The sequence below is a fragment of the Citrus clementina genome, unplaced genomic scaffold, assembly GCF_000493195.1.
Source record: "Citrus clementina cultivar Clemenules unplaced genomic scaffold, Citrus_clementina_v1.0 scaffold_2, whole genome shotgun sequence".
NCBI classification, from domain to species: Eukaryota; Viridiplantae; Streptophyta; class Magnoliopsida; order Sapindales; family Rutaceae; genus Citrus; species Citrus x clementina.
Genome location: NW_006262688.1, coordinates 22,321,547 through 22,335,123, shown reverse-complemented (window position 1 = coordinate 22,335,123; position 13,577 = coordinate 22,321,547).

The following is a 13,577-nucleotide window of genomic DNA, read 5'->3' as shown; positions in this document are numbered from 1 at the left end:
CCCAATTTCAGATTTTGTCTTCAGGCTGTCACGCAAAGCAAGCCAAATAAAAGTTTGAATGTGAGGACGTCCCTTCCATTTCAAAGCAAGGCTCTAATATGTATCCTCAACATCATTATTTTTTGTGCTAATGGCAACATAAGCCGAGCTAACAGAAAAAATCCTCCCTTTTCGACTTGGCCTAAAAAAATCCCCACCCCCCCATTGGCGGATGAGTAGTCGCTATTATGAAAATAATAGAAATAGGGAGGAGGTGATCAAAAGATTCCCAATGCCAATTACCATTAGGATCTACAAAATTATCAACTGAATTCAGTAAAATTTCATCGGGCATAGGGCCCACAACATATCAGACCAAGGACTTATTTTTTGTAACCCAACAATTCCTCCAAAATTGTACCCTTCTGCCATTACCAATATTCCACCGAATTCCCTTAATTGTATTAGACCAAACACTTCTAATCGACTTTCACATATGCGATCCATTTCGAGTTTGTAGCACACGGGGGAGGGCTGAGTCAACTAGCCCATACTTTGTATAAAGAACTTTAGCCTAAAGACTTGTTGGTGAAGAAATCAGCCCCACTCCAATTTCATAATTAAAGCTCCGTTAATCATCTCAAGGTTTTTACTTTTTAAGACCTAAGCCCACTGCAACTTTTAGGCTGATAGACCTTATTCCAACTGATAAGGCTATTCTTTCTTTGATCACTCGACCCACTCCAAATAAATCTCTTACATATTTGATCAATCTTATTTTTTATCCCAGTTGGAAGGTTCGACGTCTACATCGCATATACAGGAATTGCCTGTATAACAGATTGAGTAAGAGCGATTCTTCCGGCATGGGATAAGTGTGAAGCATTCCAACCTGAGAGGTGCATTTATACTTTTTCAATAATTTCATGATAGGTCTTCTTGGTAACTCGTGAATGAAGCAATGGCATACCAAGATTCTTCCTAAGATCCTTTGTCATTGTAAAGCCAAGGGAATTGCCAATGCAGGAGGCCTCACCATTACGGACATTCTTCGAGAAAAAGATTTGAGTTTTAGTTTTGTTAACCTTTGCACCTGAACTATTGCAAAAATCCTCAAGAATCCAATGAATAATCCTTGCTTGATCACAAGAAGCTTCAACCAGCAGTAAGAGATCATCTGCAAAAAATAAATGTGAGAAGGGGGTTCCATGCCATGAAAGATGCACCGACTTCTAGGCACCATTATTCACTGCTTTAGAAATGTCATGGCTAAGCCTTTCAATACAAAACACAAAAATATTAGGGGATATAAGATCCCTCTATTTAATGCCCTTTGAAGGTACAAAATCCTCTGTAAGCTCTCTATTCCAAAGCACATTCATCCTCGTAATGGTGATACATTCCATAATAACATGAATGATATCAGTTGGGATTCCCCTCTCCAGCGAAGTATTATAAATAAAGCTCCAGCTCACCCTGTCATAAGTTTTTTCAAGATCCACTTTGATGGCCATATAATCTCTCCTACTAGTTTAACTCATTAAATGGATAACTTCCTGAGCGACAACAATCTTCTCAATAATATGTCATCTAGGAGTGAAACTCATTTGATGCGGCCCAATGATATGATGAAGAATATTTTAAAGTCTATTAGCAACCAGCTTAATCACAGTTTTATAAACTACAGTACAAAAGGCTTATAGGACGGTATATCGTCAAATTGAGGGGTTATCAGTCTTCAGAATAAGGACTAATAGGGTCCAATTAACCTTCTCAGGGATGTGCTTATTGGCAAAAATATTCTTAATAAGGCAACAAACAAAAGGCCCAGTGACAGACCACTAAGACTGATTGATGTGCTTATAATTTTCATATTATTTTTATATTTCCTAACTTAATTTTATCTTAAATTATATTTTATTATGTTAATTTTATTTTAATTTTTATATTTTATTATTTAGGTATAATATGGAATTAAAGAGGAATTAAATCGGAATATTCAGGAAAAAATCTACTTAAAGGAATAAAAAAGAGAAAGGAATAAAGAGATTTAATTGAAACAATTCAAGAAAGATTTAATTAAATTAAGCATCATGCATGTAACCACATGGGGGAAGCATTGGAGGTTTAGTTGACAAATATGGCAAATCACGTAAAGAATAAACGGAAGAGAAGAAAAGGTCAATTGCCTTTCAATTTCAAGTCATTCACGTGGAGAGCATTTTGACAATTTAAATGGCAAGCTCAGCATATATTAAAGGAAGCAAATATTTTGTCATGATTTTAAATAGCAAGCACGTGATGGGCTTTGGCGTCAACAATTCTGATTGGCTTAGGAATTAAAGAGGCAACTAGTTATTATTATATAAAGGCCACAATTGAAGCATTATGTAAGACCACAAGCCGAAGAAAAAAGAAAGGAAGCAGCAGCCGCAATAATTATAAAACAAAAAACCGAGAGCAGCACGAGCAATTTGGAGGAGGAAGAAGATGCTGAGATTAATTTTTGAGTTTTTCTTTCACTCTTCTCTATTATCTTATTTAAATGTTTCATAAAATATTTATGGATTCTCTTTATGCTCCCATAAACTAATTTATTTTACTAGGACTACGATGTAGTCTAACTATGAAGATTTAATTCCACAAATCTATGTTATTTTTAATTTATTATTTCATAATTGAGTGTTCATTATTGTGCTTAATGCTTTTAAATATCTAACCAATATTTGAATGATTTGAGGATACATAATGAGACCGAGATGAGATTTATATATTTTTACTATGTGGAATGGATGCCATGAATTGAACGAAAGATAGAGATGTGCCAACATAATTCGTACAATTTTATCTAAGAATTTCCATAGAGTTTAATGAATTTTTGCATATTTAAATTCACATAGAGATATAGTGGGTTAATATGTGAAGATATTTTTGATATTACTCGAGAGAGGATATTGAATAGATTAGGGAAATTCACTGTCAACATGGGTAATAACTTTAATAGCGTAGATGGAGGATTAAATTGGATTGGTTATGTTGAAATCAGAAGTCCTAGTTTCTTAATCTCTTGTTGATTTCTATTACTGACTGCATCTTATCTTTATTTAATTTTTAGTTATTTTATTTTATTTTATTTTTAACCTAAATTCACTTATTCGGTTATTCAAATAAATTAGGGTTATAATAATTTCAGTAGCTAATAGGATATACAATCTCTGTGGGACGATACTCTACTTTTCATTATATTACTTGTGCCAACTAGTACACTTGCTAATTTACAGACCACTGATAAAACATGGCATGTAGTCCATCCACTCCAGGGTCTTTCAAAGGTTTCATATTGAAACTAGTCAATCTAATCTCATCATCATCCATAGGTTCCCAGAGCATATGGAGCATTTCCGCATTCACATGAGGGAAGCAACCTGTAAGGGAATATGGTTGAAATTCGGCCATATCCGAAGTGTATAGCGTAGAGAAAAATTTAACTGCGAGTTTCTTAATAACTTCATTGTTATACATCCATTGGCCTAACTCATCTCGAATAGCTTAAATTTGATTTTTTTTCCTTCTGGTAATGGTTTTCTGGTGGGAAAGTTGTATTATGGTCCTCATGCATCAACCACTCTTTTCGAGACTTCTGATACCAAAGTAATTCTTCTTAATACATAACTTCTCAAGCTCTCTTTGAAGTTTCCATTCCAAACGAACAAGACTATTGGAATCATAAATCTCTAAGGCTTTTTGAATCCCCTCAAGCTGAGCAAGCAACTGCCTTTTTCTGTGTAAAATATTAGCAAAACATTCTTTGTTCCATTGGGCTACTTTAGTGGTAAAATTTTGAATAGCCTCCATATATAGAGCAGTGGAATTCTAATAGGAAGCAAAATAATTATCAAAATCCTTGTTCGTAAGCCAAGCTGCCAAGAACTAGAGCGGCTTAGGACCATACATTCGCCTTCCCATGCTGTCAAACCGAGCCAGCACTTGTCTGTGATCAGACTCTAATTTTGGAATATGCAAAACCGATCCCTTAGTGAATGTTCTGAACCAAACATCATTACGAATAACCCTATCAATTCTTTTACACAAACTTCCTTGAGCCCAAGTGAACCATGGCCCTTTAAAGTGAAGGTCATGTAGTAGATTTGAGTGAAACCAATTGCGAAATAAATTACAAACTCCACTTCTGTTAGGAGAGCCCCCCTTCTTTTCCGAAGCATAGAGAATATCATTAAAGTCACCACCCACAAGCCAGAGGAGCTGCACCGTTTTAGCAATTTTATCGAGATGGACCCATAAATGCTTCCTCGTAAAGGGATTGAGACTAGCATAAATAGTCGTAAGCCAAGAAACAAAATTATTATTCACAACAATTTTCATGTGCATAAATCTTTTGTGATTCAGGATGACATCAATGTCAAGATTATCCTGCCAAAGGATCCAAATTCCCCTAGAAAAACCAGCAGCCTCAATATGGTGAGACTTAGCTAAAGCTACTGTTCTTTGTAAACTCATCCACTTTATGCCCACTAATTTTAGGCTCTAGGACAACAACCATACCAGGCTTGTAGTTATTGAGAATAGTAGCAAACACTCTTCAAAACTTCTTTGAGGCCGTGCCTTGAACATTCCAAAGTAAAATATCTTTAGGCATAAAGAGAGAGAGGTGAGAGAACGAGATAACCTTATAATAATGGCTCTAGAGCCTCATGTTCCAGGTCCATATACGACTCAAAAGTATTATTACTTCCAAGTATAAGAATGTTTAGTTATAATATAACTTGATGAGTCCGGAGTCGAACCACATGAAATTTAAAATTTAGTAGTCAATTTATTAAGTAAAGAAAATTAAATACGAAAAAAGAAATTAATAAGAATCAATATAAAAATATGCTAAGATTATAGAATCTACTCTCAATATTCAAACTATGGTTTGAATACTCTCTCATTTTTATATTTTGTCTCACTTTTACCAGTTAATTATTATATCATTTAATTCTTAACAAATATGTGTGTAGATAAATATGGAATTAAGTATCTTATGTGCCACAACTGTATTAATATGTTAACATTATGTCAAAATATCATATAGATCCAAGGAGATCTACAAATTAAGATGACATAAAAATAACTAGAAAAGAATAAAATAAACCTAAAACTCACTTGAGAAAGTAATTAATTTAATAATTTGAAACATTGAACTTCACATTTTACCTCATCTTAGTAAAATTATCCATTCATATTGAAAGAAAACAAAACACTCTTTTTATTTGACAAATTTTTGAAATATATTACAAGAAAATTGATACACAAGAAAACAAGAAAAGAAAAGAAAGAAAGAAAAAATTCCTCTGCTTCTTGTTCGTTCTCTCTTCGGCTCCTTCCCCTTCTCTCTTCATCTTCTTGTTATAGGTAATGAATGCCTTTAGCTTCCTTTATTTTATTATTTAAACTATTTTTTATATTATCTTTGCTTAGAGGAGTGTGATAGTCATGGTGGCAACTGCCACCCATGACTATCACACTTTGTCATTTATTTTATTATTTTATTATTTTATTTTTTAAAAAATATTTATTTTTTTATTAATTACATTACCTCAATAATGCATTCCACATGTCTCCAACAATTCTTCTTTGTTACCTCTTTAAGTTCCAACTCCTTTTTATTCTTGAAATATATCTATAATATAAAATTAAAATAAAATTAACAACTTATAAATTAATTTAACATAAAAATATATTTGGAGAGTGTTAAGATAATTAAGGAATAATGAATGTATTAATCGACATAATAAGTGAAAAATTGATAATCTTATCCTTATTAAATATATATTTTTTAGTGTCAATCACATGTCGTTTTCATCTTTTAGAGATAAATCATCCTCTGTTGAATTAGAGTCTTCATCTCTACTGTCATGCATAAAGTCACTATCATTACTATCATGCATCATCTAGATTCTCGTTCAAAGCCAAGGTGTCAGCATCAGGAGGCTCCCCTGATGGCTATTGTTGGGTTGCCATTGCGATTCCAGTAGAGAGATGTTTTGTTGAGGAGGTCTCCATGGATGTTGGGTCGATGTTTGTGTCAGCATTAAAGGAAACTGCTGTGTGGTAAAGACGATTTAAGCAAGTTTGGACATAAATCGGGGTAGGGGATGTTGGCTGGTTTGCATGGTTTTTGCTCAAGTTACGTAAAGCATATAAGGGAGGCACGGGAGTTGGTTCTGCTTAGCTTTTTGAATTAACTATCTCTTGAGTACCTGCGTTATTGGATGAGAGATCATAGATTGCATGTAAGTATGATTCTTTTTTGTTGAAGGCCCATTTTTAGGTGTTTTTGTGTGGCTAGTGGAGTTATTTATGGGCCCATGGCTGTCTAAACTAGGAACTACTACCAAATCTTCTCTATTTGTCTCTTTGTCAAAGTCACCTTTCGTATCATTAGCAAGCACTCCAAAACGGGAACTACTATTAAAATTTCTCCAATGATCACGGCCCAAATCATGTACAATATCATTTCCCTTATTTACTCTCGGCTTACCTTTTCTAGAAACCACCATTCGAGGTCCAAACTTTGGGATATTTTAAAGACCATCTTCGGCACCCTTTTCTGGCATCACCTCGACACTCTTTAATGCATAACTTAGCCTCTTCTTTCCCACTGTATCATTCGTAACAACCCGATCAGGACATGATTCGCAGCTATGGCCATATTTACCACAACCAAAGCAAATATTTAGGAGATTCTCATTTTCAACTTTCCGAACCTTTCCATTAAGAAGGAATTGTGAGACCAGAGGCTTAGAAAAGGTGACTTCAACAACAATTCTTGCGAATTTGCCACGTAAAGCATATTTCGTATTGTAATCAATTCAAATGACCTTACCAATGACTTGCCAAGCATACGAAGGCCGCGTTTGTGATAATAGTAAGGCGCCATACCAGGTAGCTGAATCCATGCTATAATAGATTCAATCTTTTCCTTTGAACTATCATACCAAGTAGCCGAATCCATGCTATAATTGATTCAATCTTTTCATTTGAACTATCAAACTGCGGAGACCATGGTTGAACGATTAAGTAGTGTCCCATTATAATCCATGGTCCCTAGGCTAGAACAAATTGGACATCCCCTTCTGTCTTGAAACTGACTAAGAAATATTCATTTTCTAAATCAATGAAAGAGAACTCTAAGGTTAAACTCCATAAGGCTCCCAATCGGTTGTAAAGAGCGCGATAGCCAATAGATGGCCCAAGCAACTTAATCACCACCGTATACTGCCATGGCTTAATCAGTTGCACATGAATTTTCTAGGAGAAGGAAATAGATGGCATACTAACCTCGTGCTCAACCACAATATTCTCCGGTTCAAAATCCAAGTCGCCATCACCACTACTTAGTTCATCTACAAATGTCCGCTGAGATTCCATCAGTTTGTCTCTAAAAGAGAGGGAGTCTCGATTATCACCATCAGCACTTCGGAACAAAACCTGGGTTTTTTGGTTGAACGGTCATCATTCAGAGGCGAGGGATTGGCTTTCCCAAAGTCCATCTCCTTTTTAGAATCTTGCCAAATCTTTACTGCTTTACAAGAGCTTGAAATTTTTACTTTTTTTCAAAGCTTGGATAATTAATATTATACCAAAACTTGGATATTTTAATATTTTAACAAATTACTGAGTTTGGTTTTTTCTCCTGTATTGCCGGTGTTGCTGTTTTTGCACGCTTTGTGGCTCTAGTTTTCTTGTTTTAATTTGAGGGATTTGGTTTTTGCCCCTTGCCTTTCTTGATGAATTTTTTTTATCTATTTATTTAGTCTCCCTCGTTCAGTCGAGATTCGTATGGAGAAAGAAAAACAATCCACAATAAGTTGGCTAATTAAAGCAGAAAATTCATTGAAAACATGAAAGAGTTCAAAGCACATAAGCACACAGTTAATTCACATGAAACTCCTTTTTTTCCTATTGGCTATTGATGTAACTATATATGCTGCTTCTAGAACGTGTTCTGGAGTTGCTTCACAATCTTCTTCTCTGCTTGGAATGCCTTAGCGAGCATATCAGTAACAATGGCAGGATTTGATCCAAAAGCAGTATTAGCAATGGTGACGACTCCAAGATTTTGGCTGCTAAATGCAACAATGGCCACAACATTACCATATCCCACATTGCACTTGAAGTGAACAAGTCCCACTAGAAACACAAACACATCACCCTTCTTAAGGACCATAATGATGAGACGATTCTCATACGATAGGATATTTTGCCAAAAGTAATTTTTTAAAAAAAATTATTAAGGTCCAGCTTGGAAATATTGTAACTTTTAAAATAATTATTGTTAATTATATTATAGAAATAATCAGTTGTAATGAGAATCAATTAAAACATTTAGTAAAATTTATTTTTAAGAGTGCTGTGAGTTATAAAAGTAGGCATATATGTTTAGTGAATTTTACTATTAAACTCCTATAAGAATATAAATAATTGAATTAGATATAATGTGGAATAAAATTTGTTTACACTTATAAACTTGTATCTAAAAATATTTTATATTGTGTATATATAATAATTGATAATTAAAATAAATATTTTATATTGTTAATTTTATTTTTTATTTTTGTTATCTCAATAAAATTGGTAATAATAATAATCTCTTTCGAGTTAATGATTTTATTTCCAAATTAATGAGGATTTTAGTTTTATATAATGTACAAGGATGTATATGGAATTGTATTAAGTGTGAAGCTCATTCTTATAATCAAATTTTGAAAAACTACCCCTTCCTAACTTTTCAAAATCTGCTGTAAGATATGATGATTTTATCAAAAGTAATTTATAAAAAAGTTTACCAAACACTAAAATTAGTTTTTACTTTTTCAAAATTACTTTTGAGCCTCCCAAAAGTAATCTCAAACGGGCCCTAAATATTAAGACTAACTTTTATCTTTTCAAAATCACTCTTAAGCATCATAAAGTAATCCCAAATGGTCTACAATCTCCTCAATTTCGTTGTTTATCCACTATGGTCCTAATTGAATCAAAATCATCATTCTACTAACAGTTAGATGGTATATGCGGATGCGAGTTACTATAAGTTTTTATCGTATGATGCAAATCCAACTCTCTCTCTCTCTTTGCGTGCGCACGCGAGTGCGCACACACACACACACACACACACACACACACACACACATTTCCAGCCTTTGTTGCCCTTGGTAGAGTGAGTCAACTTAGTGAACTGGCAGGATGCAGAGATCGATTGATCAATATGAATCTCGAGAGTGGATGGTTGACCGCCAGCCCCTGTCTTGGAGGCTCTCTGGCATGAGTGAAGCTTGCTATCATCACATTTTCTCTTAGTGTATGTGAAAAAGAGTGACGAACCTATTTTTGTTTAGTCATAGGTTGGTCCAAAGAACAATAGTCAACTTGGCCTTGACCTATAAATGGACCTTTATGCCACTCATCATAGCAAACAATAGGTCAAAGACGAAGAGGTTAAATAGTGGTTGACAAAGGGGTGAATCAATTGATAATGGGTAGTTTGTATTGATCAGTAAATGCCACATTCAGTCAAGTAAATTTGTGAATTGTTGTGCAAATTTTATTGAATTCACAAGTGCACGAATCTATTGTAGAATAGATTAATGGTAAAGAGTGTTGATCCCACAAGGAGGTGGATTTTAATTATATGTAGAATTAATTTTGTATGAGGGTGGTTGGATTTGTGGTGAAAGTGACTTAGATTATTCTAAAATTGGAATTGGAATTGCGAGAATAAATTGAAGAGAAATCTATTGAAATGACGTACTTGGGTATCTGGATCCGTATCAACATGCACCATGGGCTAAATATTCCTTATTAATGCCAATTAAATCATGAAGGGGGTTTCCACACCTTATGAACTACGTTCTAATCAATATAGTCCTAAGGGCTTATCGTACCAAATAATAATAATCTTGTACTAGGGAGCCGGTGAAATTAAGGCGGTATCTAAACAAGATTATTATTATTTGTTGACGAGAAGTAAAAACATCCGCAAAAACTAGAGGGGAAGAGAAAATAAATTTACCAAATAAAGCCCATGACACATGTTGAGACTTCACCTTCAACCCAAGCTTGAAAGAAAATTAGCTACTCATAATTAAACTAGGGGCAAAATGGAAATTTATTAAAATACGTAGAAAATAAAATATAGAGAAGAAATCACAAAAAATGGAGCTCAAAAATAGATTCAGGGATGCCAAATTAAGGGGGGGAGGCCTCCTTTTTATAGATACATTGAGTAAATCATGGTCATCAGATTAAAAACAGTTTGGACGCTCAGGATTGCGTCACGTCATCAGTCAACAGTACGCGGTTTGGTCACGCTGTTTGAATAGTGACATGGTTTGACCCGGCTTGAACAGTAACGTGGTTTGGTTGAAAATAATTTTGTGTATATGCATGTACCGTACGAGTAATTTTTGATCCACTAACATGCTGCCACGTCACAAATCAATAGTGTATAAGAATTTTAGTCCAATAGTATCGTGACACCTCATCAGTCAATGTCACATCATCGGTCAATGCCATGTCATCGATCCGTCTATGTGAACAGTGTCGTGAACAATAACGTAAACAGTACCGTACATGTGAACAATGCAATTTTTCCTCTTATACTCCTCCTAAGGTTTTCGACTATCTTGAGTTCAAAAGTGATGTCCATTTTGCTGTCTGATCTCTCGTTCATTGTGAAATGACCATAATGCCCCTAAAATATATAAAATACTTAATTAAAATAAAACATACGTAATTAAATCACAAGAAGCTTAAATACATAAAAGTAAGGGTGTTAGTAAGACTTGAAATGTAAAATGATTATTTTTTCCTTTATAAATATATATTTTCTAACACTCAACACACCCCCCAACCAGCTTATTGCTAGTTCCTAACAAATAAAGCGAAAATAAAATTCAAATACAAAATGATTTTTTTTAAACACTCGTGTTCATTCAATTAGACTAATGATAACAATCAAATAAAAGTATAAACATTATCTCCAGTCTAAAAAAAATCACACCCACATCAACCATCTACATGAATCAGCCCAGTAGACTTTGTCATAACTACTTTTAAGAATGACATGTCAAACCCCAAAATCTCACTAGAGGTAGTGATACTCTCACAAAAAAAATTAAACCCAATAAAAATAGTCACTCCAATGAATGGTAATTGAGAGAAAATAATAAAGAAGTGATATCACATGCTCTCACCAAGATGAAAGAAATATGCCCTCAGCTTAGAAATAATACGATCTTAAGTCAAATAAAAATGCTAGTCAACCCAATTTATTTATTATTTATTTTGCACAACTACATCTTTTTAGCCCATATAACTAGCTTCTACTTCAGACTATAGTTCTCTAAAATCAAGAAGGAATTTTATTAGGATGTAACGTAGGCTAGGAACATGGCTAACAAAGGAGGGGAAATAAGGAAAACAAAGTGTATGTTTGAGAAAAATGTAGAGATTGTTTTTTGAAATTGCAAGGTGGATTTCACCTATTATTGTTATTTTTATTTTTGAAACAACAATTTTTTCTTTTTTTTTTTTGCTTTTGTTTGGCATAACTTCACTGAACAAAATAATTATTTACATTTTTCTTAAACATAAATAGGTGATGGAACTTGTAAGATATCGGGTAATACTCCAAATCAAAGTGGGTCAAGATGATAAGTTTGACAAAGAAAAGATTTTTTTATTTTTTTAAAAGGCTCAAAAGGGTTAATTATGGATATTTCATAAAAGGGATGACTAGAAAAGCTCAAACGGATCAAAGATGGCATTTCCATCGTCTTTTAGGGCTCTAAATAATCTTCCATATCTACTAGTTAGATGAGCCTTCAAATGTAGCAACACACATATTTGTTTTTGAATTTTACAATTTTTTTTAAGGGTTAACTCAACAAAAATCTAGAGATCGTGTATAAAATAATAAATTGCTAAGCTGTATAAAGAATGAACAAAATGGTTATTCTCCAAGAAAAATGATAGGCTCAATATGGTGATCTTCTTCTCTTTTTATGGTTCTAACTTCTAATTTGATGTGCTTGGCTAGCTTATTCCCTTCAAACTTAACCATGGCTTATTCTTATTGTTGTACTTGAAATTCTCTTAGATGGTGAAGATTCACCTAAGAAAAAAAAAACTAAAGCTTCACGAAAAGGCTATGAAATAATTTCAAGGTTAGAGTTCAATTTCTGGGTTGAACTCATATCATATTTGTAATAAGTTGATCAACGTCAAGTCATCAACCTAGTTTGATCTTAATTATTGGTCAAATTATATGTCAGGTTTTTGTTTAATCATACACACAGAACATAATTGTACCTAAAATAATTAATATGCCAATAATTTTTTAATTTCTTTTTTTAATAGTTATGTGCCAATTTGAAAAGTGTCAACCATAATAAAACTCAATTATATACTTTGGCACATATCTTTTAATTTCTTGCTAGCTAGGAGTCAAAGCGCAATACATTAGTTGATAAGGAATACTTGATTTTTAATTTGTATACTGCTAGAGTTGATATGAAGATGAAAATAAGATATACAGTACAATAAATGGCCAAACAACATATCGACAGTTCTAGAAGCTAAATGCACAACAAACACCATGATGTTAATTCATATAATTTATAATATATAATTGTATAATGAGCTACAAGAATGAGCAAAAAAAAGAAAAGAAGCTAAACAGGTAGAAAAATGAGAATATACTTCGAATACTGATAGGTGGCGCTAGAAGGTGAAGAGTTTTCAAATCAAGATTGCCGCACGTGACAGAACTGAGCGGTAATGGGTTGCAGTCAACGACGAATCCTACCAGTGACTAATGTGAGATCGGCAACGAAATTGTAGGCTCTCGTTTGTGGGTGAGAGAGATGAGATTGGTGGCTGCTTACATTAGGGAATTTAGTTTTTTTATTTATTTATATTTTTCTAGGACATGAGGGGCATTTTCAAAAAATAAAAAAATTAATGGGGCCATTGATTTCATGGGGGGGGGGGGGAATGGGGTTTTGATTCCCGGGCCCCCCCCCCCCCACCACCACTTCAGAATCAGGGTATTTGTTCCTTATTGCTGTGTGGGGCCCATGTATTCCATTCCCATCTTTAATTTAACAAGTAAACATATTATTGATTCTGATTCTCATTTCAGAAATGTAAACACACCATTAATGAGTTGGGATTGGCCTGTGGCATTTTTAAAGGTGGGAAAGTGTACTCTATACAAAGATCATATTACATATTACCCATAATTATGTTCTCCCATTTATCTAATAAAATCATTACAATACTCTCATTTTGAAATTGACCAATTATCGCAATAAACAACAATGAAAATGAGAAAATTTATAACAAGTGGTATTTTTAATGGGACCAATATATATATAAGTTTTTGTAACTAGAAAAAGTTCAATATTATCATAAAAATTATTATAAAAATCAAATGCAAAATAGGAAATATAATTGATGTTTGTAGTGTCACGATTTATTTGACCAATGATTTAAGACAATGAAGAGGGGGGGTGTGTATGTACGCATATAAG